General features: G+C 49.3%; 1 long non-coding RNA gene and 2 other non-coding genes across 3 annotated transcripts; 2 read left to right on the top strand and 1 right to left on the bottom strand.

The window, feature by feature from the left end:
- Window positions 1-325: 325 nt before the first annotated feature.
- Window positions 326-7,889, bottom strand: LOC141583621 (uncharacterized). Its single transcript, XR_012516318.1, has 2 exons — window positions 6,548-7,889; window positions 326-5,558 (listed from the first exon to the last, which is right to left on the bottom strand). It is a non-coding gene; the product is annotated as an uncharacterized LOC141583621 (long non-coding RNA).
- A 4,578-nt stretch (window positions 7,890-12,467) lies between these two features.
- LOC120362304 (small nucleolar RNA U13) lies at window positions 12,468-12,566 on the top strand. The gene has a single exon (XR_005578255.1). It is a non-coding gene; the product is annotated as a small nucleolar RNA U13 (small nucleolar RNA).
- Window positions 12,567-17,960: 5,394 nt separating this feature from the next.
- Window positions 17,961-18,081, top strand: LOC120362249 (small nucleolar RNA SNORA26). The gene has a single exon (XR_005578206.1). It is a non-coding gene; the product is annotated as a small nucleolar RNA SNORA26 (small nucleolar RNA).
- Window positions 18,082-26,487: the final 8,406 nt, after the last annotated feature.

Raw genomic sequence — 26,487 nt, 5'->3', positions numbered from 1 at the left:
CCAAGGCCAGCAGATCACCTGAGATCAGGAGTTCAAGACCAGCCCGACCAACATGGTGAAATCCCGTCTTTATTAAATAAATAAATAAATAAAAATTTTAAAAAATACAAAAATTAGCTGGGTGTGCTGGTGCGCACACCTGTGGTCCCAGCTGCTCAGGAGGCTGAGGCAGGAGAATTGCTTGAACCTGGGAGGCGGAGGTTACAGTTAGCCGAGATCACGCCACTGCATTCCAGCCTGGGGCCTGGTGACAGAGCAAGACTCTCTCAAAAAAAAAAAAAAAAAAAACAAAAAACTGCAAATTACATTGTTTTTGTTTTGTGTGTGTGTGTGTGTGTGTGTGTGTGTGTAGACGAGGTCTCACTATATTGCCCAAGCTGGTCTCAAACTCCTGGGCTCAAGCAATCCTTCTACCTCGGCCTCCCAAAGTGCTGGGATGACAGGCATGAGTCTTTGAGCCCAGCTCAATGTTCCTAAGGTAGCAAAGCACAGCAGTGCCCGGCTCAACGTTTTGTTGTTGCTGTTGTTGCTTTTTGTCTTTCTCTTTTTTTTTTTTTTTTTTTTTTTTTTTGAGACGGAGTTTCGCTCTTGTTACCCAGGCTGGAGTGCAATGGCGCGATCTCGGCTCACCGCAACCTCCGCCTCCTGGGTTCAAGCAATTCTCCTGCCCCAGCCTCCTGAGTAGCTGGGATTACAGGCACGTACCACCATGCCCAGCTAATTTTTTGTATTTTTAGTAGAGACGGGGTTTCACCATGTTGACCAGGATGGTCTCGATCTCTTGACCTCGTGATCCACCTGCCTCGGCCTCCCAAAGTGCTGTGATTACAGGCTTGAGCCACCGCGCCCGGCCTTTCTCTTTATTTTTTAAATCATTTCCATCTTTCAAGAGATGATCGTTTGAAGGGGAAATTTTCACAGAGTATGAAAATTTGTCCTAAGAACAGAGTTTCCCAACACAGCTGAGTAGCAGTAGCTTCCACCACATACCTCGAAAAAATAATAGGAACAACAACAACAACAATACTAAAGTTGAAATAGGCCATAAGTTTGAGGCCAGCCAGCCTGAGCAACTGAGCAACATGGATGGGAAGGCGAGCCCAGCTTAAAAGAGAGAAAAAAAGAGAATTATAATAAGAATAATAATAAAAGTCAGGCAGCCAATGGGGGACTCCGAGCCAGAGTCATCTGCCAGGACATGGATCTGGAAAGCCCTGTCAGTTCGCATACATGCATGCCTGTCCCATGGAAATCCCACCATGAAAGCCTCTGGAGGCCAAGGCGGAAGGATCACGAGATCAAGAGGTGAAGTCCTTCGTGGCCCACGTGGTGAAACCCCGTCTATAATAAATATAGGAAAATTAGCCAGGCGTGGTGTCAGGCGCCTGTAGTCTCAGCTACTGTGGAGGCTGAGGCAGGAGAATCGCTTGAACCCGGAAGGCGGGGGTTGTGCCTGGGCAACAGAGAGAGAAACTCCGTCCAAAAAAAAAAAAAAAAAAAAAAAAAAAAAAAAAAAAAAGGTGCTCACGGCCAACGCCAACACTTTCTACACTATATAAAACTGTCAGAGATCAGGCACGCCACCCTTGATGGGGCTTGTGGCATTGGAAAGAAAAGGCAGGATCGTGAGATGTGTGTGAAAATTATCTTTGTTTGCAACACCCTTACTATCAACTATGCATGCGGACCGGAAACAAGGACTGGAAAGAAACACACAAGACAAATACGACCAGGCCCATTTCATGTTCACGCCTGTCATCGCAGCAGTCTGAAAGGCCGACGTGGGAGGATGGCTGGAGAGCAAAAGTTTGAGATCATCTCGAGCTGTTAGTTGACACCACCTCCACCTCCCGGGCTTAGGAGAATCCTGTAGTCTAATCTACTTGGAGGCGGAGATCGCCTGAGTGCAGGGAAGGACGGTCGACGCTGCCGTGAGCCGGATCACGAGGTCGGGAGTTCGAGACCTGCCTGGTGAACGTGGTGAAACAGAGGGAGACTCTCTTAACGGTTTCACGCCCTGTTGAACTCTCTCTTCAAAGTTCTTCTCAGCTTTCCCTTACGGTACTTGCCGACTATCGGTCTCGTGCCGGTATTTAGCCTTAGATGGAGTTTACCACCCGCTTTGGGCTGCATTCCCAAGCAACCTGACTCCGGGAAGACCTCGCCCCGCGCGCTGGGGACCGCTACTGGCCTCACACCGTCCATGGGCTGGGCCTGGATCAGAAGGACTCGGACCCCGCAGGAGCGGCGCCGGGAGTGGGTCTTCCACATTTCCCAAGCCGCACCGAGGGGCGGGGATTCGGCGCTGGGCTCTTCCCCGTTCACTCGCCTTTGCTGAGGGAATCCTGGTTAGTTTCTTTTCCTCCGCGAATACGCTTAAATTCAGGAGTCGCCACCTCTGATCTGAGTTTGCGTCTCGGAGAGGCGGAGAGGAACGGGCAGAGGCGGCGGCCGGCCCACCCACCCGTACGTCTCCGTTGGGAGACTGGCCCGGCCAGGGGAGCAGGGGAGCGCGAGAGAGAGCCGCGGCCGACGGCGCCCCGGCCGCCCCGCCGGAGAGGAGCGAGCGGAGGGAGGAGCACGACCCGGGGACAGGGAGGACGCCGCACCCCGCGATCCGTGCCGTCCTGCTGCGGTGGGCGGTGGACGGGAGCTCAACATCTGCAACAGAGCACAGCACAGCAGCACCCAGCTCTGCGTTCCCGACGTAGCAGGGCACAGCAGCACCCAGCTCTGCGTTCCCGACGTAGCAGGGCACAGTAGCACTCAGCTCTGCGTTCCGGACGTAGCACAGCACAGCAGCGCCACCACCACAAGTCTCAGAAGCAGCCCAGTTCAACTTTGTGTTTAGTTTACGTGTCGCTTACTCAGAAGTTGGCAGGAAACGGTTAAGCAGGAAGCTGGATGGACAACCAGATGGAGCTGTTTGATGTTGATGTGTCACCACATCATAAGTCTCTAGAACATTCGCACTGGAGAGCGCCAGGAACTGAGAGGCCATTTTCAGGGGATAGCGAGGCTGAGGATGAGGCAGCCAGCCCAGTGCAGAAGCCTTTGGGAGCAGTGATTTTCTTTGTGCTCAGATAACCTCCAAACCGGTGTTGAAAAGTGATGTGCTCATTCGCACACATTTAAAGTCACCTTTAGCCAGGCACAGTGGCACACCCTTATGTTCCCAGCTACTCCAGAGACTGAGGAAGGAGAATTGCTTGAGACCAGGCATTTGAAACCAGCAAGACCCCTGTCTCTAAAACTAAAATAAATAAATAAAAATTGGCCGGGCGCGGTGGCTCAAGCCTGTAATCCCAGCACTTTGGGAGGCCGAGGCGGGTGGATCACGAGGTCGAGAGATCGAGACCATCCTGGTCAACATGGTGAAACCCCGTCTCTACTAAAAATACAAAAAATTAGCTGGGCATGGTGGCACGTGCCTGTAATCCCAGCTACTCAGGAGGCTGAGGCAGGAGAATTGCCTGAACCCAGGAGGCGGAGGTTGCGGTGAGCCGAGATCGCGCCATTGCACTCCAGCCTGGGTAACAAGAGCGAAACTCCGTCTCAAAATAAATAAATAAATAAATAAATAAATAAATAAATAAAAATAAAAATTAAACTAACGTTTAAACTTTTCATCATACATTAAATAGTTACAGGGGATGTAATCTTAATCTTGTTGCAAATATTAGCCCTTTAAAATGACAACTGGACGGGCATGGTGGCTCACAGCTGTAATCCCAGCACTTTGGGAGGCTGAGGTGGGAGGATGGCTTGAGCCCAGAAGTTCAACACCAGCCTAGGCAACACAGACCCTGTCTCTGAAAAATAAAAAATTAGCTGACTGTGGTGGCATGCACCTGTGGTTCCAGCTTTTCAGGAGGCTGGGGCAGGAGGATTGCTTGAGCCCAGGAGGTTGAAGCAGCAGTGAGCCATGATCACACCACTACATCCATCCCAACCTGGGCAACGGAACAAGATGCTATCTCAAAATAAATAAATAAAAATAAGAATGCAACTATGTGCTTTTAACTCTTAGAACTTAGAATCCACAGATTTCAGTATGTTTGTTATTCTTATTTTAAAATTCTTAGTCTGTCACATCTCTTTCTCTCTCTCTCTCTCTCTCTCTCTCTCTCTCTCTCTCTTTAAGAAATAGGCTTGCTCTGTCACCCAGTCTGGAATGCAGTGGCGCAATAATTGCTCACTGCAACCTTGAACTCCTGGGTTTAAGCAATCCTCCTGCCTCAGCTTCCCAAGTGTCTAGGACTACAGGTGCACACCACCACCATTGCCTGGCTAATTTTTTTATTATAGAGACAGGGTCTCATTATGGGTCCCAGGCTGGTCTTGAACTCTTGGCCTCAAGTGATTCTCTAGCCTCAGCCTCCCAAAGCACTGAGATTACAGGCCTAAGCCACTGTGCCTGGGCTTTGTCCACTTATTGATTGGGTCATTTATCACTTTCTGATTGATTTACAGGAGCTCTATATGATTTGGACAGAATCTCTTCCTATTATATATGTTGCAGTTATATATTATGGCATGCGCCTGGAGTCCCGCCTACTTGGGAAGCTGAGGCAGGAGAATCACTTGAGCCAAGGAGGCAGAGGTTGCACAGTGCCTGCACATAGCATCTTCAGGGAATGCTAGCTGGTGTGATGACTGTGAGCTCTGCCAGGGTTTTCTAGGGCTCCCCCTTTACCCACCACTCAAAAGCCCCGTGATGACCCCGGGAGGTGTTGCTGTTCTTCCTTGGTGGAGCCTAAGAGGCAGGCCCGAGAGGCTGATCTCAGTGTGGCCCCGTGCGGATGGCAGTCCTGGAGAGATCGGTGAGGCTGGACGTTGGGCCTAGTGGGTACACATGTTCAGAAGCTTGAAGAACCACACTTAGGGTGGATTAACTAAACCAAAGTGGCAAGACAGCGCTCCAGGAAGTGGAGGGACAGGTCTCCGTGGGAAGAACAGGGCCTGGAGGAAGGGAGGCTGGGCTCCGGCTGTCCTGAGGCGCTCTGACTTCCCTGTCTCATCCCACTTGGCGGAAGTCCCAATCTTCAAAGGCCCACAGGGTGCCACATGGTCCGCTCCCAGCCCCTCTGCCTGTGTCCTCCCTACGCCCAGCCCTGCAGACCAAGGACCTCCTCCTCTTCCTGAGAAACTGAAGATACAACAGCTGCCTCAGGGGCTCCTCTGGCCTTGTGGTCCCCTCTACCGGTGGCACTCACTCATTCTTCACTTCCTTCAAGGCTTTCCTCAAAGTCATCTTCACAGCGAGACCACTTCATGGCTCGGCTTGCGTAAAGCCCTAAACATTCACCCTGCACTCCCCAGCCTCTGGCCCCTCCTTCTCTTTCTCTGTTGCACCGGTTGCCTTCTCTTTAATACTGACTTCTTCGCTTGCTCACATTTCCCCATCCCCTCTAGAATGTCAGATGGGCATTTTCACCTGTCCTGCTCACTGCTGCATCCCGGCATCTAGAATGACACCTGGCACACAGTGGTACTCACTGGAGGAACACGGAAGCCCAAGGAGGTAGAGTTCTTGTTTCCAAGGAGATTGCAGTTATCTGGGAAGATAAAATAAATGCATATAAAACAATTATTTAGTACCACAAAGAAGCTTAGACTTGTTCAACTTTTGAATTAAAATTTATCGTATGTTTCTCATGATAAAACGAATGCAGGCTGGGTGCAGTGCCTCACACCTGCAATTCCAGCACTTTGGGAGGTCAAGGTGGGAGGATCACTTGAGCCCAGGAGTCTGAGGCCAGCTGGGCAACATAGTGAGACTCTGTCTCTATAAAAATGAAAAAAGCATCTGTGCATGGTGGTGTACACCTGTAGTCCCAGCTACTCAGGAGGCTGAGGTGAGAGGATTGCTTGAGTCTGAGAGATTGAGGCTGCAGTGAGCCATGATGGTGCCACTACACTCCAGCCTGGGTGACAGAGCTATAAAACAAACAAACAAAGAAACGAATGTCCATTCATTGTAGAGACTAAGAAAAAATAGACAGAGTAAAATCATCCCTGTTCTAATCAACCAGAAATAGCCACCAGTGGAGTTTAGACACAGTTCTCACCCTTCAGACTTTGCCTCAGTCATGGGCATCTCTTGTTCTTGCCCGCCCACGCTCTCCCTGATCTGTACTTAGCAACTCCCCACATTTACTGGAGACCACCCTCCCCCATTCCCAGACTTCAAGACTGAAGGGAGCCAACTCCCTCCCTCCCAGTCGTCCTTGTCCCCTAAGGTCTGGGGAGGGACATTTTCTATTCTCCTCACCCATTAGGAACAGGCCATCCACACCAGCCTTACTATGGAAGCTGGATTTCAGGCCATTGGCTGCCCATGCAGGGAGAGAGAAACTGTCCTGCTGCTGCCTGTGAAGCTTGGAGATCGGAGGTGGCGGCTCTTGAGAGCACAGAGTGGAAAATGGAATTGACAAAGAGGAAAGCAGAACTGAGACAGCAAGAGACTCTTCATGAGAGCAGACAGGCAAAGGAGTGTTGATTGGCTCACGTGCCCAAAAAGCCCCACATGACTCTTCCACTGTACCTGCTCCCGAACGCGAAACAGAGCCAGAGGTCAGCCGTTCCCTCCCGTCTCCGCCTGCATCCCCACTCCCACACTGCGTGGCTGTGCCCACCCCACAGCCACCTGACTCCTAGGAAGCTGATCATGTGACTTGAGGCAGCCCACACCTTTCTCCTGTTTCCTGCCTCTCCTAAGACTGCATGTGCGCATGTGTGTCCGGTTCTGCTTTGACCTAGAAAATGATTCGAGAAGAATGTATCAAGCAAAGAGCTCAAAAGCAGTGCAGGAAATATCTAAACATTAATGTTAGCTTGAGTAAAAAAATAAAACAATTTCAGATGATAGTTGTTTAAAAGCTGAACCTTTTACTTGCTTCCTCATAAAAAGAGTCTAGTGATTAATTTAGGGCTTGACAAAAGACATCTCCCTGATGTTTAGACAATATTCCATAAATAAATACCAGTACTTGAATAGAGAGATACTCCTCAACTTACGATGGGGTTACCCCTGATAAAGCCATCATAATTGAACATATCATTGGAACATGCGTCTAATCCATCTACCCTACGGACCGTCACAGCCCAGCCTCACCTGCCTTAGGCGTGCTTGGAGCACTTACATTACCTGCAGTTGGGGAAAGTCGGCCAGCAGGAGCCTATTTTATAACAAATGGTTGGATTCCATATGCAGATGGGCATTGTGTATACATTATGGGATGCCTAATCACAAAATACAGTATCCAAAGGACGCCGGCAACACAGTGCACTGTCTACAGTGCTGGTTCTTTACTGCCCGTGATCGCCAGGCTGACGGGGAGCTGTGACTGCCCATCATGGCCAGACAGTCCCTTACTGATATTGCTAGTCCAGAAAAAGATCAAAATGTGAAGCACAGGTTCTGCTGAATGTGTATCTCTTTCACGGCATTGTAATGTCGAACAATTGTGGTCGAGTCATCCTAAGTTAGGACCATCTATATATAAAACCTTAAAAATCAGTCTGTTATGCTGAGTGTGCAGTGGCTCATACCTTAGTCCCAGCAGCTCTGGCAGCTGAGGCAGGAGCATCACTTAAGGCCAGGAGTTTGAGACCAGCCTGGGCAACATAGTGAGACCCTAATCTCAAAAACGTGTGTGTGTGTGTGTGTGGTCTTTTTTTTTTTTTGAGACGGAGTTTCGCTCTTGTTACCCAGGCTGGAGTGCAATGGCGCGATCTCGGCTTACCGCAACCTCCGCCTCCTGGGTTCAGGCAATTCTCCTGCCTCAGCCTCCTGAGTAGCTGGGATTACAGGCACGTGCCGCCATGCCCAGCTAATTTTTTGTATTTTTAGTAGAGACAGGGTTTCACCATGTTGACCAGGATGGTCTCGATCTCTCGACCTCGTGATCCACCCGCCTCGGCCTCCCAAAGTGCTGGGATTACAGGCTTGAGCCACCGCGCCCGGCCTATGTGGTCTTAAATATTTTTAAATTATTGCAAATTTCTATCAATTTTCATAAGTGATTTAAGCTATATTTACAAATTATTATAACTGGCCAGGCACAGTGGCTCACACCTATATCCCAGCACTTTGGGAGGCTGAGGTGCGTGGATCACAAGGTCAGGAGATCAAGACCAACCTGGCCAAGATGGTGAAACCCCGTCTCTACTAAAAATACAAAAATTAGCTGGGCGTGGTGACGGGCATCTGTAATCCCAACAACTTGGGGGGCTGAGGCAGGAGAATTGCTTGAACCTGGGAGGCGGAGGTTGCACCATTGCTCTCCAGCCTGAGCGACAGAGCAAGACGCCACCTCAAAAAAAAAAAGAAAAGAAAAGAAAAGAAAAATTCTTTTCTCAGAGTAGGCCAGGTACAGATTCTGAGCTAGAGCTAACATGAGTTGAGCCAGGCATGTTCATTGACGCCTGTAATCCCAGCACTTTGGGGAGGTGAAGGTGGGAGAATCACGGAAGGCCAGGAGTTTGAGACTAGCCTGGGCAACAAAACAAAACCTCATCTCTTAAAAAAAAAAAAAAAAAAACATTAAAAATTAGCCAGGCATGGTGGTACATGCCTGTAGTCCCAGCTACTCAGGACTCAGGAGGCTGAAGCAGGAGGATCACTCAAGCCCAGCTGGGCTTAACCCTAGGCGGCCCAGGCCGCAGTGAGCACTGACTGCCCTCCAGCCTGGGGAAATGCCATCGTGTCTCAAAAAAATTAAAAATGTATAAGAAAATAACATCAGTTGAACCAGAATCAGGACACGGGAGCAGGTTTCCTCTCTCAAGGTGACCTGAGCTGGGGAACCTGGAATATTCACCCCCTTGTTAGGTAGGGAAGGTGATCTCAGCACACATCTTCAACCTAGACTGTACGTCTTCCAACCTGTTTTTCCCTGGACTGGCGTCTTCTTAGGGTCACTCGGCTCGCCTTAATCATCCACTGTCATCTCATTGTGACACCACGGCCTGGTCTGTTAGCTTTATCATATTTAAATTGTGAGATCGACTCAAGATTTCATCTCTGAGGGGCGAGGCCAGGGAGTCAGCCCTACTTGAATCGTCTGGTCAGTCCGCCATCATGACACACACCTCTGGGCCTTTCTCTGCTCGGTCACTGAACACGATCACACCCACATCACGCTCACCATGGGCTCCTCAGTGCTGCTCAGCCCTTCCTGTTCTGGGGTAGCTTGGCTGGGCCACACTTCCCTGTGCTCATGTCTCCACTATGTCATGTGGAAACAATTTTTTTTTTTTCTTTTTTTCATTCTGTTGCCCAGGCTAGAGTGCAGTGGCAAGGTCTTGGCTCACTACAACTGTCACCTCCCAGGTTCAAGCAATTCTCCTGCCCCAGGCTCCCTAGTAGCAGCGACTACAGGTGCATGCCACCATGCCTGGCTAAATTTTGTATTTTTAGTAGAGATGGGGTTTCACCATGTCAGCCAGGCTGGTCTTGAACTCATGACTTCAAGTGATCTGCGCCCACCTCAGCCTCCCAAAGTGCTGGGATTACAGGCATGAGTCACTATGCCTAGCCAACAAATGCATTTTTAAACTTTAAGCTTCTCAAATACATAGAGGATCCTAATCCAAGAGCGCGCTTTCCCTCATGGCATCTGTTGAATCCCTCAGCTACTCTCACCCCCTCCACCGTGGGGCAGATGTCTGGAAGTTCTGGGAGCAAGTTCTGGGAGCCTCATCCAGCCAGAGCTCCCGGGTTGGCCTAGGAATGTGTGTCATTGGTGGCCACCAGGGGCGCCCCAGCCTCGTGAAGGCTCAGGGCCTTTTCTTCCAGGCAGAGGCAGGGAAAAGCTCTGCTTCCCTTCTGGAACTAATAGGGAGAAACTGACCTGAAACACGACCTGAAGGAACAGAGGCCGGGCAGGGGCTTGTTTGGAGGCTAAGGGTAGGACACAGTTTTCATTATATAGAGAACACTGGGACATTTTTATTGCAAAAGAGGCGACATTTTTATTCCACATTGCACACAGGCGTTGCCACAGTCAGACAAGCATCAAAAAGAGCACAGGGCTGGGAGCACAGGGCTCCCAGCACTTTGGGAGGCTGAGGTGGGCAGATCATTTGAGGTCAGTAGTTCGAGACCAACCTGGCCAACATGGTGAAATCCGTCTCTACTAAAAATACAAAAATTAGCCAGGCATGGTGGCCGGCAGCTGTAATCCCAGCTACTTAGGAGGCTGAGGAGGGAGAATCGATTGAACCCAGAAGGCAGAGTTTGCAGTGAGCCGAGATTGCACCACTGCACTCTAGCTGGGTGACAGATCGAGAGTCTGTCTCAAGAAAAAGAGCAAGGATTTGGAAGACAAGCCTACCCTGTGGAGCTCCTCTCTCCGCACTGGCTGCTGGCACCTGCGCCAGCTCCACACTCCTCTGGGAGTGGTTGCTCTGGGAGACCTTCACCTGCTACCCTGCACAGTCCTCACGCTGCCAGCCCTCTGTCCTGTGAACCGGGGGAGCTGCTTCCCCCCAACCCAGGCTTCTGCTTGCCCACCTGGAAGGATGGCGTTTAAACTGCACCGGCTCTGTCCTTGGCGCTCTGGCTTCCAATCCTATTCACATGTCCAGAGCCAAAGGTAAAAAGCAAGGCTGTGCTTAAAGCAGCCCCACCCATCACAGGAACAGGCTGGCCCCGGCTAGGGCCTCAAAAACAGTCACTGAGTTGTCATGAGTCTTCAGCTTGTGATACATTCTCTGTTCAGTTACCAAACTTTTCTCATGATCTCCAAGGAATAGGTATTTTCCACTGACTTTCTGGGAAAATATATTTTGAGTTTTAAGTAGCTCTCTTTTGCAAAAGCGTTTTTAGCTCACTGTTTGATCCTGGTTATCTTCTGAATGCTGTACTGATTGCTCAACATGCATTATCACTTTTAATTTTATTCACTTCTCTCAACAACACAGGGCAGTTATTATTCATCCACAGTCGAAGGGGCAGTGAGATGAAGCAGTCTATCCACAGCACACAGATGGGAGACTCCCCCCGAATCCAGAGTGTATCCATTTCCCAAGCGCTGCTGCTCCGTAGAGCTGGTACTTGCAAACAGACCCCACTCCTGCTCCATACAGATGGTGTGCATGTGGCTAGAAATAGCCCTGCTCTAGAACAAGAACTTGTGAGGAGCAGTTCTGAGGACTGTTTGCCCAGGCTTGCCCCAGAGGAGAGAGAGGCTCTCACAGAGCCTCCTCTCGCACTATTCAGCAAGGTAACAAATAGTTACTGAGGTTCAGACACTGTAAAAGCACCAATCAGTATAATAATTGATAAACATAATCAATAAGTACATTGAATTGTACATTACAAGGCAAAGGGCTATAGAAAGAAAACAGCAAAATAAAGGGATATGGATTGGCCAGGCACAGTGGCTCACACCTGTAATCCCAGCGCATCGGGAGCCCAAGGTGGGCGGATCACCTGAGGTCAGGAGTTCAAGACCAGTCTGGCCAAGATAGTGAAACCCTGTCTCCACAAAAATACAATAATTAGCTGGGTATGATGGCAGGTGCCTGTAATCTTAACTACTCGAGAGGCTGAGGCAGGAGAATTGCTTGAACCTGGGAGATGACAGTAGTAGTGAGCCAGCTGGGCCACTGCACTCCATCCTAGGCGACAGAGTAAGACTCTGTCTCAAAAAAAAAATGGGATCTCAAATGTGAAGAAGGGGGTTTTCATTTAAAACAGGACTTCCAGGCCCATATGGTAGCTCACACCTATAATCCCAGCACTTTGGGAGGCTGAAGCCAGAGGATGACTTGAGCCCAGGAGTTTGAGGCCAATCCAGGCAACATAATGAAACCATGTCTCTACCAAAAAAAAAAAAAAAAGATTAAAACAAAATAGGCCTCCTTGCAAAGAAGCAATGTGAGCAGAGGCCAGAGGAGGTGAGAGATGTGAATGGACGTGGGCTGTGGGTCCTGGGAGAAGGACTCAGACACAGTCAGTGCAAAGGCCCTGTGGTTCGAGAGTGTCTGGCCTGGGTGAGGAAGAGCAAGGAGCCAGGGAGGCTGGAGAGGACTGAGAAGGGACAAGATCAGAGGTGAAACCAGGGCCCACCTGAGAGGATCATGGAAGTCATTGTAAAGACTTTGGCTTCACCTCTGAAGGAAGTGGGGTCTGCTGCTGGCTTCTGAATGACTCAGGGACCTCTGAGTGACACTTCGATATGGAAACATTTCAAGTTACAAGGGGACATAATCAGGCCTGGCTTTTAGCTCCAGCTGCTGAGTTGGGAGCAGTCTGTTGCCAGGTCACAGGGAGCAGGGAGATGGAAGCGAGAGATGAGGGTGTTCCCGATGGTGGTCGGATTCCTGGGATGCCAACTGAGGGCACAGCTAGGGACTTGCTAAGGACGTGGAGGTGGGCTGGAAGAGACAGGACTCAAGGATGACTCCAGGGCTTTTGGCCTGGGTAACTGGAGTAATAAAGAATTTAAAGCAATCTCAGTCCTTTGTAGTTTGTGAGCATGATGAGGGGTGTTCACATGCAGTGTGAAGTGTGCCAGCCTCGAACTTTGTGAGGTCAGCCCATTACCCATCTCACCTGAAAAAACACAACAAAAAACTAGTACCACAGCACTGAGAAGAGATCAGCTGCCCTCTTCCTGTTCCCCATCCAGCTCCATGGGCCTGTGTCCAGCAGTATGAGTGACTCTGCCAGAGTCTCCACATTTAGTGAGAAAGTGAGAGGGGCAAAGAAATAAGGTGGCATTAGCTGGGCGCAGTGGCTCACACCTGGAATCCCAGCAATTTTGGGAGGCCAAAGTGGGCGGATCACCTGAGGTCAGGAGTTCGAGACCAGCCTGGCCAATATAGTGAAACCCTGTCTCTACTAAAAATACAAAAATCAGCTGGGCGTGGTGGTGGGCACCTGTAATCCCAACTACTCAGGAGGCTGAGGCAGAAGAATCACTTGAACCCAGGAGGCAGAGGTTGCAGTGAGCTGAGATGGCGCAATAGCACTCCAGCCTGGGTGACAGGAGCAAAACTCTGTCTTAAAAATAAAATAAAAAGAGGCCAGGTGCAGTGGCTCACGCCTGTAATCCCAGCACTTTGGGAGGCTGAGGCGGACGGATCGTGAGGTCAGGAGATTGAGATCATCCTGGCCAACGTGGTGAAACCCCATCTCTGTAAATAATAATAATAATAAAATTTTAAAAAAGAAAGAAAGAAAGAAAGAAAGAAAGAAGGTGTCACAGCAAAGCTATTTACGGTATACAAGATATGAGAGCCAGCACTTCCTTTTATTGTCAGGAAGAAAAATACACAACTTTAGGCCGGGTGAGGTGCCTTACTCCTGTAATTCCGGAACTTTGGGAGGCCAGCTCAGGCAGATCACTTGAGTCCAGGCAAGGGTGGGGCTCCAGCCCCCTCCTGGAAGCCAGCTCCAAGGCCCGTGCAGCCTGAAGCCTGGTCCCTATGTCTGGCCTTGGTGGGATAACCTGGTTCCCAACTCACTGCAGCTCTTAGGTGTGGGCACTGCCAATCCTGGTCACCGCGGCCACTTCTAATCAACAGAGCTGAACCTGGAAGGCAGGAAACAACCCTCTTGAGAGGCCTGATCCCCGGACAGCACAGATGGTGGAGGAAAGAGTTTGGCCCCCCGAGCCCTTCAGGATCAAAGGATCGGCTCCACAGTTTGCTACTGAGGTGGAAGAATGCCACTGTTTGGAAGGAGAGACCCCAGCTCACGCCAGCTCACTGGGACCACTGTCCCAGCCGCCCGGCTGCACTCTGGCCTTTTGTCCTCTCCATTCCATTTTCCATGTTGGGCAGCTGAAACTCACTCGATCAACTCGCCGCAGCCCTCAGAATGAAAACCAGCCTGCTCGGCAGCAGTCAGGGTTCCTCCGATCTGGACATCCCCACCTCTCCCCATTCCACGCGAACCGCCCTTCACTATTATCTCTGCCTGATAAATGGTGGCATGATCTTGGCTCACTGCCACCTTCACTTTCCAGGTTCAAGCGATTCTCCTGCCTCAGCCTCCCGAGTAGCTGGGATTACAGGCTCCCACCACCACACCTGGCTAATTTTTGTATTTTTAGTAGAAACGGGGTTTCACCATGTTGGCCAGGGTGATCTCAAACTCCAGACCTCAAGTGATCCGCCCACTCAACCTCCCAAAGGGCTTGGATTATAGGCATGAGCCAGCGCACCCAGCAACCTCTATTTATCTTTTAAGAAGCAGTTCATGTTAGGTGTGGTGGCTCACACCTGTAATCCCAGCACTTTGGGAGGCCAAGGTGGGCACATCACAAGGTCAGGAGTTCAAGACCAGCCTGGCCAACATGATGAAACCCTGTCTCTACTAAAAATACAAAAATTAGCCTGTTGTGGTGGCTGGTGCTGGTGCCTATAATCTCAGCTACTCAGGAGGCTGAGGCAGGAGAATTGCTTGAACCTGGAAGGCAGGGGTTACAGTGTGCCAAGATTGTGCCATTGCACTCCAGCCTGGGCGACAGAGCAAGACTCTGTCTCAAAAAAAAAAAAAAAAAGCCGGGCGCAGTGGCTCACACCTGTAATCCCAGCACTTTGGGAGGCCGACTGCCTGTAGTCCCAGCTACTTAGGAGGCTGAGGCAGGAGAATCATTTGAACCGGGGACACAGAGGTTGCAGTGAGCTGAGGTCATGCCACTGCACTCCAGCCTGGCAACAGAGCAAGACTCTGTCTAAAAAAAAAAAGGAAGCAGTTCAAAAGTTTCCACTGCTGGGAAGTCTGCCCTGATGTCCCCAGGCAGAGGTACTTGCCCCAGGACTTTGTGTGTGAGCTCTATCCGATTTATCCCTCTGGACTGCAGTTATTTGTTCACCCTGTTATCTCCCCAGCCAGCGTACAGGTTTTTTGAGGGCAAGGTTGGTCTATGTCATGTTCATTGCCCCCCCAGGCTTAGCACAATGCCTGAGTCTAGCAGGGCCTCAAGTGTTTACGGGATTACAGACGGGATGCTCCCTAGACTTTCGATTCCATCTCCGTTTGCTAAAGGCATCCCCATCCCCACGCTCAGCACGGGGCCTCCCATGCAAATGGTGCGCAGTCAGGGCATATGAACTAGCTGACAGGTTAATCAGAGGAAGAGCAGATCAAGGAAGTACCTTACTTAAGCTCTCCTCTCCCCACCCAGCGTTCTGAAACATGCAGCTAGAGGTGAGAGAGGGGCCCGCTGCGAGCTGAGCTTTGTAGCTAAGACCTGAGTGGTGTTACGTGGACTGCTGGAGTACAGAAGAGCAGGATGGCCTGGTTACCATGACAACCCAAGCTTGCTCTGGGCAGCTGGTGTTCAGATCTCATTTGGACTTCGAGATGCAGTGGAGAGCCTGATGTAACGATGGTTCAGATGCCATGCAAATCCAAATATTCCCCTCACGCATTTGGCCACTAGAGGCAGGCACATGGGTGCCAGGTTATACGAACTGGAAGCTGGACTGTGATTATTTTAGGAGTGAAAGATGCTGATTCAGCTCCAGTCTGGGAGAGAGTTCCCTCGAGGACAGGGACACATGCTTTACAGGTGCCACTGAGGCCATTTGTGCAACTGTCTGCTGGTCTATTAGTGTCAGTGGCTTGCTGGTGATGCGGGGAACAGCTGGGAGCCAGAATTCTGGCCTCAGGTTAAGGAAGGTGTCAGGAGAGCACAGGCCCTGGAGGGAGACCCCGAGACTCCCCCACAGATTACCTGTGTGATTATGGGTGAGTGTCTTGGGCTCCCCAAGACTCCGCGGAGGACCACACATCAAGTGGAGGACCACAGAATCTACCCCATAATGCTGCTGAGAGAACTTCGGAGCCTCACAGGGTGCCCAGCACACCACAGCTCTCAACAAAGGATTGCTCTGGAACACGTGCTGGATCACCCTGGAAGAGTCACCACCTTCTTCAGGACTCTGTTCCCAGAGCACGTATTATCCAGGGTTCCTTCCACTGCTGACGCCAAAACTCTGGATGTTTGCTGTGTGCTCATCCAGCACCCTTGTGGTACCACACAGGCCACGTGCCCCATGCGCCCAAAGACTTCGTGGGGGCAGGGGGAGCCTCCTTTCACTTTTGGATTTCATTTCACTTTCTTCAAAATGCAGGATGCTTTTTAGAAATTGGATTGCTTGGCCTCACACCTATAATCCCAGCACTGCCCGAGGCAGACAGATCACCTGAGGTCAGGAGTTCGAGACCAGCCTGGCCAACATAGTAAAACCTCCTCTCTACAAAAATTAGCCGGGCATAATGGCAGATGCCTGTAATCCCAGCTACCCGGAGGCTGAGGTGGGAGAATGGCTTGAACCCAGGAGACGGAGGTTGCTATTGCATTCTAGCCTGGGGTGACAGAGCAAGACTCTGTCTCAAAAAACAAAAAGCAGGGCTCACACCTGTAATCCCCACACTTTGGGAGGCCACGGCGGGTGGATTGCCTGAGGCCAGGAGTTTGAGACAAGCCTGACCAAATGATGAAACCCTGTCTCTGCTAAAAATACAAAATCAGCAGGCCGTAGTGGCGCACGCCTGTAATCCCAGCTACTTGGGAGGCTAAGGCAGGAGAATTGCTTGAACTCAGGAGGTTATTTCAGAAGGAGGTTGCAGTGAGCTGAGACTGTATATCACTGCACTCCAGCCTGGACAACAGATTGAGACTCCGCCTCAAAAAAAAAAAAAAAAAGAAAGAAAGAAAGAAAGAAAAGAAATCAGATTTCTCTTTTCCTCACTATAGCATTAAGCTTAGTCCATATGGGAAACAGCACTGTCTCTTGCTGCCCTGCCCTTGCCTGGCGCACTGACCTCCTTGAAGGTCCTGTGTCCTTAGTACCTCAGCAGGCTTACCTCAGTAGCTTCCCGACTCATTTTTCCTCTGCTTGCAGACATTCCTACTTCTTTCTTTTTTTTGAGACAGGGTCTCACGCTGTTGCCCAGGCTGGAGTGCAGTGATATGATCACAGTCCACTGCAGCCTCCATCCTCTCAGCTCAAGGGATCCTCCCACCTCAGCCTCCTGAGTAGCTGGGACTACAGCTGTGCACTACCAGGCTTGGTTATTTTTTTTACAAATTATTATTTTGTAGAGATAATGTCTTACTAGGCTAACTAAGCTGGTCTTGAACTCCTGGGCTCAAGCAATCCTCCTGCCTTGGCCTCCCAAAGTGCTGGATTCCACGCATAAGCCCTTGTAGCCCAGCCCTTCCTTTGTATTTTGAACCTGTTATTACATGTTTCTCTTGTTACTTTAACTATTTAACACATCTGTCTCTCCCACTGGCCCCTGGGCTTCTCAAGAATAGGGATTATGGATTATTCATGTCTATATCCCCAAATGTATCACATGGCAGGTGCCCTACAAACACTTGTAGAGTTGGGCTATGTCAAATGGACTATGCGGGGTGTACACTTGTGCAAACAGACTGAGTTTCTTTTCTGATCATTTCATTTTGGTGTAAGTTTGTTTTCAGTTTAAGTAGTCAAAATATTTGGATAGGTATTCTTTTTTCTCGGATCGGTATTCTTGAGTAGACTAAAACTAACGTTTAATTGATTTCTAGTGCTGTTGCTGCAAAACTAAAAATCTAAAAGATTTTTTCCTTTTTTTTTTTTTTTTGAGACAGAGTCTTGTTCTGTCGCCAGGCTGGAATGCGGTGGCACAATCTCGGCTCACTGCAACCTCCGCCTCCTGGGTTCAAGTGATTCTTCTGCCTCAGCCTCCCGAGTAGCTGGGATCACAGGTGAGTGCCACCACACCCAGCTAATTTTTGTATTTTTAGTAGAGACGGGGTTTCACCATGTTGGCCAGAATGGTCTCGATCTCTTGACCTTGTGATCCGCCTGCCTCGTCTTCCCAAAGGGCTGGGATTACAGGCGTGAGCCACCGTGCCCGGCCAGATGTTTTCCTTTTATTAGAGTCTGAAGAAGAGAAAGAACAAAGGTGGGGAAATGCTTTTTTATCTGCCTCCTTTCCTGTGCCTTTTAAAGGTTAACACGGTGCCTTAAGAGCTAACATAAAAGGGCAAAGCAAGTCTCCGTACAACCCGGAGAAGACGCTGTGAAGCTCCGCTGGGGATCCTGTCTGGAGTCACAGCTGGGAAACAAAACAAAAACAGAAAGATGGAAACACATTGATCTGTTAGGAATGAAGAAACTAGAAGAAGCAGAAAAGTAAAAACGATTTTCACATTTAGTTTCTCGTTCTTCCTAAAGGAGGAATTTAAACGTTAGGGAGGCTAATTTATTTCCCCTTTTGACTTTGGGTTTCATAACTCAACAATCTCCCCTGAGGCCCCAGGTGAGAACAGTGAGTTAGCCATGAAGGCAGAAATAAGTTACTAAAGAGCTTAGGTGGTTAATATTAACTCCCTTTTCTTTCGTGAATAAACCATATCATCTGGGATTAATGGATGAAACCCAGAAAACCATTAACTAAACCAGAGATGGGCAAACTTTTTCTGTAAGGGCCAGATGGTGACTATTTCTCAGCCATAATGATGCAGAAGCAGCCAGAGAAACATGCAAACAAATGGGCGTGTAGCTGTGTTGCAATAAATCTTTATTTACAGCAACAGTTGGAAGTCAAATTTGGCTTGCTGGCTACAGATTTCTGACCCCTGGATGCAGCATTCCATTTTCAGGTCTAAGTATTTCCATTCTCTCAAACACACCGTCTTAGCTCAGCGTGCTCTAACAGAATACCACAGACTGGAGAGCTTAAACAAGAAATGTTTCTTTCTCAAGGTTCTGGAGGCTGGGAAGTCCAAGATCAAGGTGCCAATGGGTCCAGTGTCTGGCAAGGGCTGTCTTCCTGGTTTGCAGACAGCCTTCTTCTTGCTGCATCCTCACATGATGCCGCGAGAAGAGAGGGGTGAGCTCTCAGGTCTCTTATATGGACACTAATCACAGTCACGAGGGCTCCACCCTCATGACCTAATTACTTCCCAAAGACCCCATCTCCTAATGCCAGCACACTGGGGATTAGGATTTCAACTGATGAATTTTTGAGAAACACAAACCTTCAGTCCATAACCCACAGCATGCTTATATAAAAGGAAGAGATGTCTACCAAAGTTGTAAGGTCCATATGGCACAGCGATCAAATTATTATTATTGTTATTATTATTACTATTTTGTTTTGAGATAGAGTCTCACTCTGTCACCCAGGCTGGAGTGCAGTGGTGTGATCTTGGCTCACTGCAACCTCTGTCTCCTGGATTCAAGTGATTCTCATGCCTGAGCCTCCAGAGTAGCTGGGATTCAGGCGCGAGCGACCATTTTTGTATTTTTAGTAGAGACAGGGTTTCATCATGTTGGCCAGGCTGGTCTCCAACTCCTGGCCTCAAGTGATCTGCCTGCCTCGGCCTCCCAAAGTGCTGGAATTATAGGTGTGGGCCACAGCTCCTGGCCATGATCAAATTATGAGTGAAAAAAAACCACAACTCTCAGGACTGGAAAGATGTCAGATGAGGCCGGGCACAGGACTTCACACCTGTAATCCCAGCACTTTGGGAGGCCAACGCAGGTGGGTCAGCTGAGGTCAGGAGTTCGAGACCAGCCTGGCCAACATGGTGAAATTCCATCTCTACTAAAAATACAAAATGAGCTGGGCATGGTGGTGCATGCCTGTAGTCCCAGCAACTCATGGTTCTGCAGGCTGTACAGGAAGCATGACTGCAGAGGCCTCAGGAAACTTAAAATCATGGCAGAAGGTGAAGCGAAGGCAGCACATCCTATACGGCTAAAGCAGCAGGAGGTGGGCGGGGAGACACACTTTTTTTTTTTTTTTTTTTTTTTTTTTGAGACGGAGTTTCGCTCTTGTTACCCAGGCTGGAGTGCAATGGCGCGATCTCGGCTCACCGCAACCTCCGCCTCCTGGGTTCAGGCAATTCCCCTGCCTCAGCCTCCTGAGTAGCTGGGATTACAGGCACACGCCACCATGCCCAGCTAATTTTTTGTATTTTTAGTAGAGACGGGGTTTCACCATGTTGACCAGGATGGTCTCGATCTCTTGATCTCGTGATCCACCAACCTCGGCCTCCCAAAGTGCTGGGATTACAGGCTTGAGCCACCGCGCCCGGCTGAGACACACTTTTAAACAACCAGATCTCATGAGAATTCACTCACTATCACGAGAACACGGGAGGGGGGGAATGTCCACCCCCATGATCCAATCACCTCCCACCAGGTTCCTCCTCCAACATTTCGGGGAATGCAATTCAACATGAGATTTGGGCAGGGACACAATCCCAAACCGTATCAGTCACCCCACCTACATGGTGACCCTGGGTAACAGGAATAGTTCCTTATATTCAGAGCTCAGCTGGTCTAGTCTGCTAGGTTTGTCATTTATTTGGGTACAGACAGCATAATGAAAGGCCCATGAGGTCCTGACAGACGGCGGCTCAAGTCCCAGCTTTCACTGGCTTCACCTTAGACCAGCTCCTCACTCTTCGGAGCATCAGTGTTACCATCCGTAAAATGGAGATAATATCTACCTTACAAGGCTGTGCCGGGCGTGGTGGTTCACGCCTGTAATCCAAGCACTTTGGAGGCCAAGGCGGGCGGATCACCTGAGGTCGGGAGTTCAAAAACAAGGTTGCTATGAGGCCCATGCAGCAAGCCACAGTCAGTAAAGGGTCGGGGCGGGACCTGGCAGCCTCTCAGGAAGCATCAGCTGTCCCTGTCGGGTGGAGGTTGACTGCTCGGTGAAGGGCAGATGGTCATGCAGCCAGGAGGACTTGTACAAATGTGCACAGGCGTTAATCAGTAATCCCCGGGAGCGGGCTGGGACTTCAACTCCACTTACCAAGTTCAAAAGCTACTAAGAGCTAAGAGATGCTTTTAATATTTAACCTGGGCCTTAACTAGAGCACTCTATTCCTTTGAGCTGATTAATTCGTTGGTTCTCAGATCTCTAACGAGAACAAGGAACTGAAGCGTCTTCCCAGGTGTCTGGGACCATGGGCTGCATGTGTGCAGAGGTGGCCGTCCCCACGGGGCAGCTTCTGCATTAGAGAAGCTGCTACCCACTGTGTGGGGAGTTGAGCTTAAAGCTGGACATTTTGTATTTGTCGCACACTCTTTTTGGCCAACAGTATTCCTGGTTAAAACGTTTAAAGGTTAACCCCTGTAATAAATATTACAAGTTAATGGCCAAATTTACACAGACTCAATTCCTTTTCCCAGCACTGCCCTTCCTCTCCCCCTCACACCTTATCCTCAGGACGATAAATATCCCCAACAAAGCCTAGAGTCCAAGTATGTTTTGAGTGGCCTCTAAATCTCACACTCAAAAACTGGCTTCATGGACAGGGCAGTCAGCTTAGCGCTCATCCTGTGTAGCGGATTTGCAAGGAGAAGGAAGCTTAACGTTCACCGAGGCCAGCGGCTGTGGACACTGTACTGGACAGTCCCGGTGCTTGACCTGTCCACAGACCTTTCTCAACTGCTGTGTGCACGGCCTGGAGAAAGGACAGTCCTTCCACACAACCATCGTTCTAGTCGGTGGGCCAGGGATGGGCACCTGAATCTCCAGTAGATCCAGTTCAGGGCGGTCAGCTTCCTGCCTGCTCCGCTAATCAAAGCCTGTCCATTAAAAACCCCACCCCAGCCTACCCCACCCACTCCCAGTCTAAATTCCTAGCCAGAGTAAAAATCCAATGGGAAAAGAGTTTTTTGTTGTTGCTCTTTTGTTTTGTTTTGTTTTGTTTTGAGACGGAGTTTCACTCTTGTTGCCCAGGCTGGAGTACAATGGCGCGATCTCAGCTCACTGCAACCTCCACCTCCCAAGTTCAAGCGATTCTCCTGCCTCAGCCTCCCAGGTAGCTGGGATTACAGGCATGCACCACCACGCCCAGCCTGGGGACAGAGTTTTATACATGGCCGCAGAGTATGAGACCACATCAGCTACCTGGTCATTTTTTTTTCCTTAAATATAAGCAGGAGTTGGTGGGGGGTAATGCCCTTTTCCCCTGTAAAGATCTTTTTATTTTTTTTTTATTTTTTTTTTGAGACGGAGTTTCGCTCTTGTTACCCAGGCTGGAGTGCAATGGCGCGATCTCGGCTCACCGCAACCTCCGCCTCCTGGGTTCAGGCAATTCTCCTGCCTCAGCCTCCTGAGTAGCTGGGATTACAGGCACGTGCCACCATGCCCAGCTAATTTTTTGTATTTTTAGTAGAGACGGGGTTTCACCATGTTGACCGGGATGGTCTCGATCTCTCGACCTCGTGATCCACCCGCCTCGGCCTCCCAAAGTGCTGGGATTACAGGCTTGAGCCACCGCGCCCGGCTGCTTTCCATCTTTCAGAAATGTGTTGAAACGTCTCATTTGTGATTTTCCCTCCTTCTTACAGCTCCTCCTCTAGTCCTTTTTTTCTTTTAACTTAATTCCAGCAAAGTCTCAAGTACCAAGAAAAGCCAGCTCTGTACCCGATCTGCTGTTCTGAGCCGGAAGCCAGATATCTCTAAACAATGAGAACTAATGGTCAAGTAATGGAAAGTGTGCATTGCAAAATCCAGTTTCTACGTTTTGTTTAGATGGGGTACAAGTCATTCTCATCTTACAGTCAGAATTTTTTACAGTGTTATAGAACAGGCCAAACCAGCCATGACCTGGAGCTGCCAACCCTGAGGACCTCAGATATCTTATTTCTGAGTAAATATTGAAAGGAATTCTGCAACTCATTAATTGTCCTTAACGAATCATCGTGACTTGACCTTAAATTTTGTTTTCCCCTCTTGATGCTGAAACCATGAAACCAAATGCAAAAGCTTGGACGCTTTGGAAAAAGACAATAGCACTTCTGTGGGCTGCTGCTGCACAGACAGATCAGCATTCATTCATAGCACTGTGACTCTCTCCAGTTACCGATTAAGCATTAAAAATAGAAACATGGCTTGCTTATGTTTCAAATGCCGTCTCATTTGTCACCCAGATGCAAATACTAGCCGTCTGCATATTCGTAAGAACCAGTACCTGCACAACACATCTTTCTTACGTAATGGCTTGGGAGTGCCACAAACGGTGGGAACTGCAGCGTATTTGAGCAGGGAGAGTGGATCTGCGGGTCCTGAAGCAGGGGCCCTGGAGTGGGGTTTTGAAAGGTGGGTTGGTTTGGCAGGCCACTGTAACGACTGGTCCACGAGTCATGGTCAGAGGAACTGGCTTCATCTCCAAAATAGATGCCAGGCTACTCCTGCAGCCAAGGAAAACTCAGGCACCCAAGCCCTTCTGAAAAGTATCAGCAACTGTAGTCCTCTTCCAAAGCTTGTTTACGGAAAGGAAGTTCTATTTCCCAAGAGTTAAGCAGAGAGCTCCTAACTGGGCTTCACCTTCCACCCACATCACCAGCACCCACAGCACTGTCACTGCAGAAAACAGTCCTTCAGCTGCAGGCATGGCTGCAGGACATTTTCTTAAGAAGGATTACACCCCATTTCAGTTCTCCAATATTCCTGGGACGTTGCTAACTCTTTCAAACAAAGATTCTTTTTTATTTCTACAGACGGTTTTAGGAGCATTCGTCATGTGGGAAGCTTTTACGTTGTTTGCTTATTATGGAAAGCTTCTAATAAAATCAATCTGGATTTTCAGAATATGTGATGGAAGCCAGGTCTACAAATGTAGCAGATTTTAAAATGTTCTCTCAAAGCGGAAAGAACGCAGGCTCTGGCATTCCTCTCGCTGAAGCAGATCTAACGACAAGTTTTGGGAAACAGTGTTGGAATCAAGAGTGGCCAGAAAAATTGGTTGCCCTGGGAGGTGAACACAGGGAGCTGTGGATGTATTTAAATGTGAGTCACATGACTAGCTTCTACTTAGGCAGAAGCAAAACATGTGTTTCTTTAAATGATTAAACTGAGTTGAACTCAAGAAAAATCTCGTTTCCCTCTAAATGTTGTTGTTCTTTAGGGCTTTAAAGAGTTTCAAGATGAGATTTGTTTTCTTTCTTTTTTTTTTTTTTTAAAGACACAGTTTCATCACGTTGGTCAGGCTGGTCTTGAACTCTCGACCTCTGTTGATCTGCCTGCCTTGGCATCCAAAGTGCTTGGATTACAGGCGTGAGCCACCATGCCCGGCCTGAGATTTGTTTTCTTAAAGTGAAAATTTTTATCAATAGCGTCCAAAGGAGACACATCTGTGGACTTAGAGCACCCAGATGACGTTATTGGGAAAGTTCAGCTAAAATTCCATTTTCACAATTATTCTGAAAGTAATTGTTTGGCCCCATGTCCTATACCTGGATGGTTAAGACAGCACATCAAAAACAAACAAAAAAACAAAAACAAAAACAAAAAAATGGAGGGAGAGCCTTGGCACGGTGGCTCACACCTGTAATCTCAGCACTCTAAGGTGGATCTCAGGTGGATCACCTTAGATCATGAGTTCAAGACCAGCGTGGCCAGCGTGGTGAAACCCCATACTCTACTAAAAATACAAAAATTGCCGGGCGCAGTGGCTCAAGCCTGTAATCCCAGCACTTTGGGAGGCCGAGGCGGGTGGATCACGAGGTCGATAGATCGAGACCATCCTGGTCAACATGGTGAAACCCCGTCTCTACTAAAGATACAAAAAATTAGCTGGGCATGGTGGCGCGTGCCTGTAATCCCAGCTACTCAGGAGGCTGAGGCAGGAGAATTGCCTGAACCCAGGAGGCGGAGGTTGCGGTGAGCCGAGATCGCGCCATTGCACTCCAGCCTGGGTAACAAGAGCGAAACTCCATCTCAAAAAAAAAAAAAAAAAAAAAAAAAATACAAAAATTAGCCAGATGTGGTAGTGTGCACCTGTAATCCCAGATACTCAAGAGGCTGAGGCAGGGGAATTGTTTGAACCAGGTAGTTGGAGGTTGCAGTGAGCCGAGATCATGCCACCGGATTCCAGCCTGGGTGACAGTGAGAGACACTCTATCTCAAAAAATTTTTTTCTTTTCTTTTTTTTGCATTTGTATTCTTTTCTTTTTCTTTCTTTTTTTTTTTTGAGGCAGAGTCTCTTTGGTTGCCCAGGCTGGAGTGCAGTGGTGAGATCTCAGCTCACTGCAACCTCTGCCTCCCTGATTCAAGCAATTCTCCTGCCTCAGGCTTCAGAGCAGCTGGGACTATAGGTACCCTTCACCACGCCAGGCTAATTTTTGTATTTGTAGTAGAGACGGGGTTTCGCCATATGGGCCAGGCTGGTCTGGAACTCCTGACTTAAAGTGATATGCTTGCCTCGGCCTCCCAAAGTGCTGATTACAGCATTATTTATTTATTTATTTATTTGAGACAGAACCTGGCTCTGTTGCACAATCTCGTGGCATGATCTCAGCTCACTGCAACCTCCGCCTCCTGGGTTCAAGTGAGCATGTCCGGCTAATTTTTGCATTTTTAGTAGAGACGGTTTCACCATCTTGGCCAGGGTGGTCTCAAACTCCTGGCCTAAAGTGATCTGCTTGCCTCAGCCTCTCAAAGTTGGGATGACAGGCGTGAGCCACCACGTCTGGCCAGATCATAAATACTTTCTTGGTCTCTCTTAATAAAAATAAATGGATATGGATTCGAGTCCCATTTTTATTCCATTTTCTTAGGCATATGGTTTTTAAGGTCTACCTCTGAAGTGATAAAATAGTAAAATTTCAAGTCTGTGGTTGGGAAAATTTAGCCGAAATTCCATTTTCACAATTATTCTGGAATCCAATCAGTATCAGAGTTAATGTCAAGTCAAGATAGGTGAGTTAAACCCTGGACTTTTGAATTGCCCTGCCTTGGAAAGACTGGAATTGAAAGCAGGGAGGGCAAGGGAAGGAAGTATTCGCCTCTAAGTAAAATACAGGACCAACCAACAGGAAGGCTCGCTGGGTTTGAATCCGACAGCTTCGGAGCGTTTTGTACCCTTCTGGGTTGTGGTTAGTTCACTTAAAAAGAGAATCGGTTAAGGAAAAAAAAAAAACATTCAAGACCAAAAGCTAGACTTATGACCACCACCTACTGGTATTTCCTTTTGCTTTTCTCCTGGGGCTGGGGGCGGGGTTGCTTTCTGTGTCTCCCTCATTTTAAAAGTTGTTATTTCCCCAAAGTAATTACTATTTGGGGGTTTTGATGAGGCTCAACCTTCACACATCCAGTCTCCGCTGGGGCTACAGAGGCAAGGGGAAGGCCAGAGGGGACCGTCGGTGCCGGGAGGATCGCCCCTTCCCCCTCCGGGCGTCTCAGGCCTGGCGGACACTGAAAGGCCGGGGCGCACTGAGGGCCGGACCCCGCGAAGGCAGCGCGCGCAGCCCTCGGGATCTTACCCCCACTCACCCCACGCATCCCCAGGGGGCTCAGGCGCTGGGAAGTCCCCCCATCCTCCCGCCGCCTCCCACGGACCGGGAGAGCGTCGTCTAGGGACGACGTTTCCATAAATGAACAAACCGGCCGGGGTCCCCCGCGTGTCCAGCTCTTCCACGCGGCTGGGACAGGGCCGACCGGAGGGCGGGGACTGAGGGGGCCCGTGGGCGGGACTGGGGGGACGGCGGGGGGAA

Source organism: Saimiri boliviensis, chromosome 1 (assembly GCF_048565385.1).
Source record: "Saimiri boliviensis isolate mSaiBol1 chromosome 1, mSaiBol1.pri, whole genome shotgun sequence".
NCBI classification, from domain to species: Eukaryota; Metazoa; Chordata; class Mammalia; order Primates; family Cebidae; genus Saimiri; species Saimiri boliviensis.
Note: the sequence above shows the minus strand (reverse complement) of the source record. Positions and strands in the feature narration are given on the sequence as shown.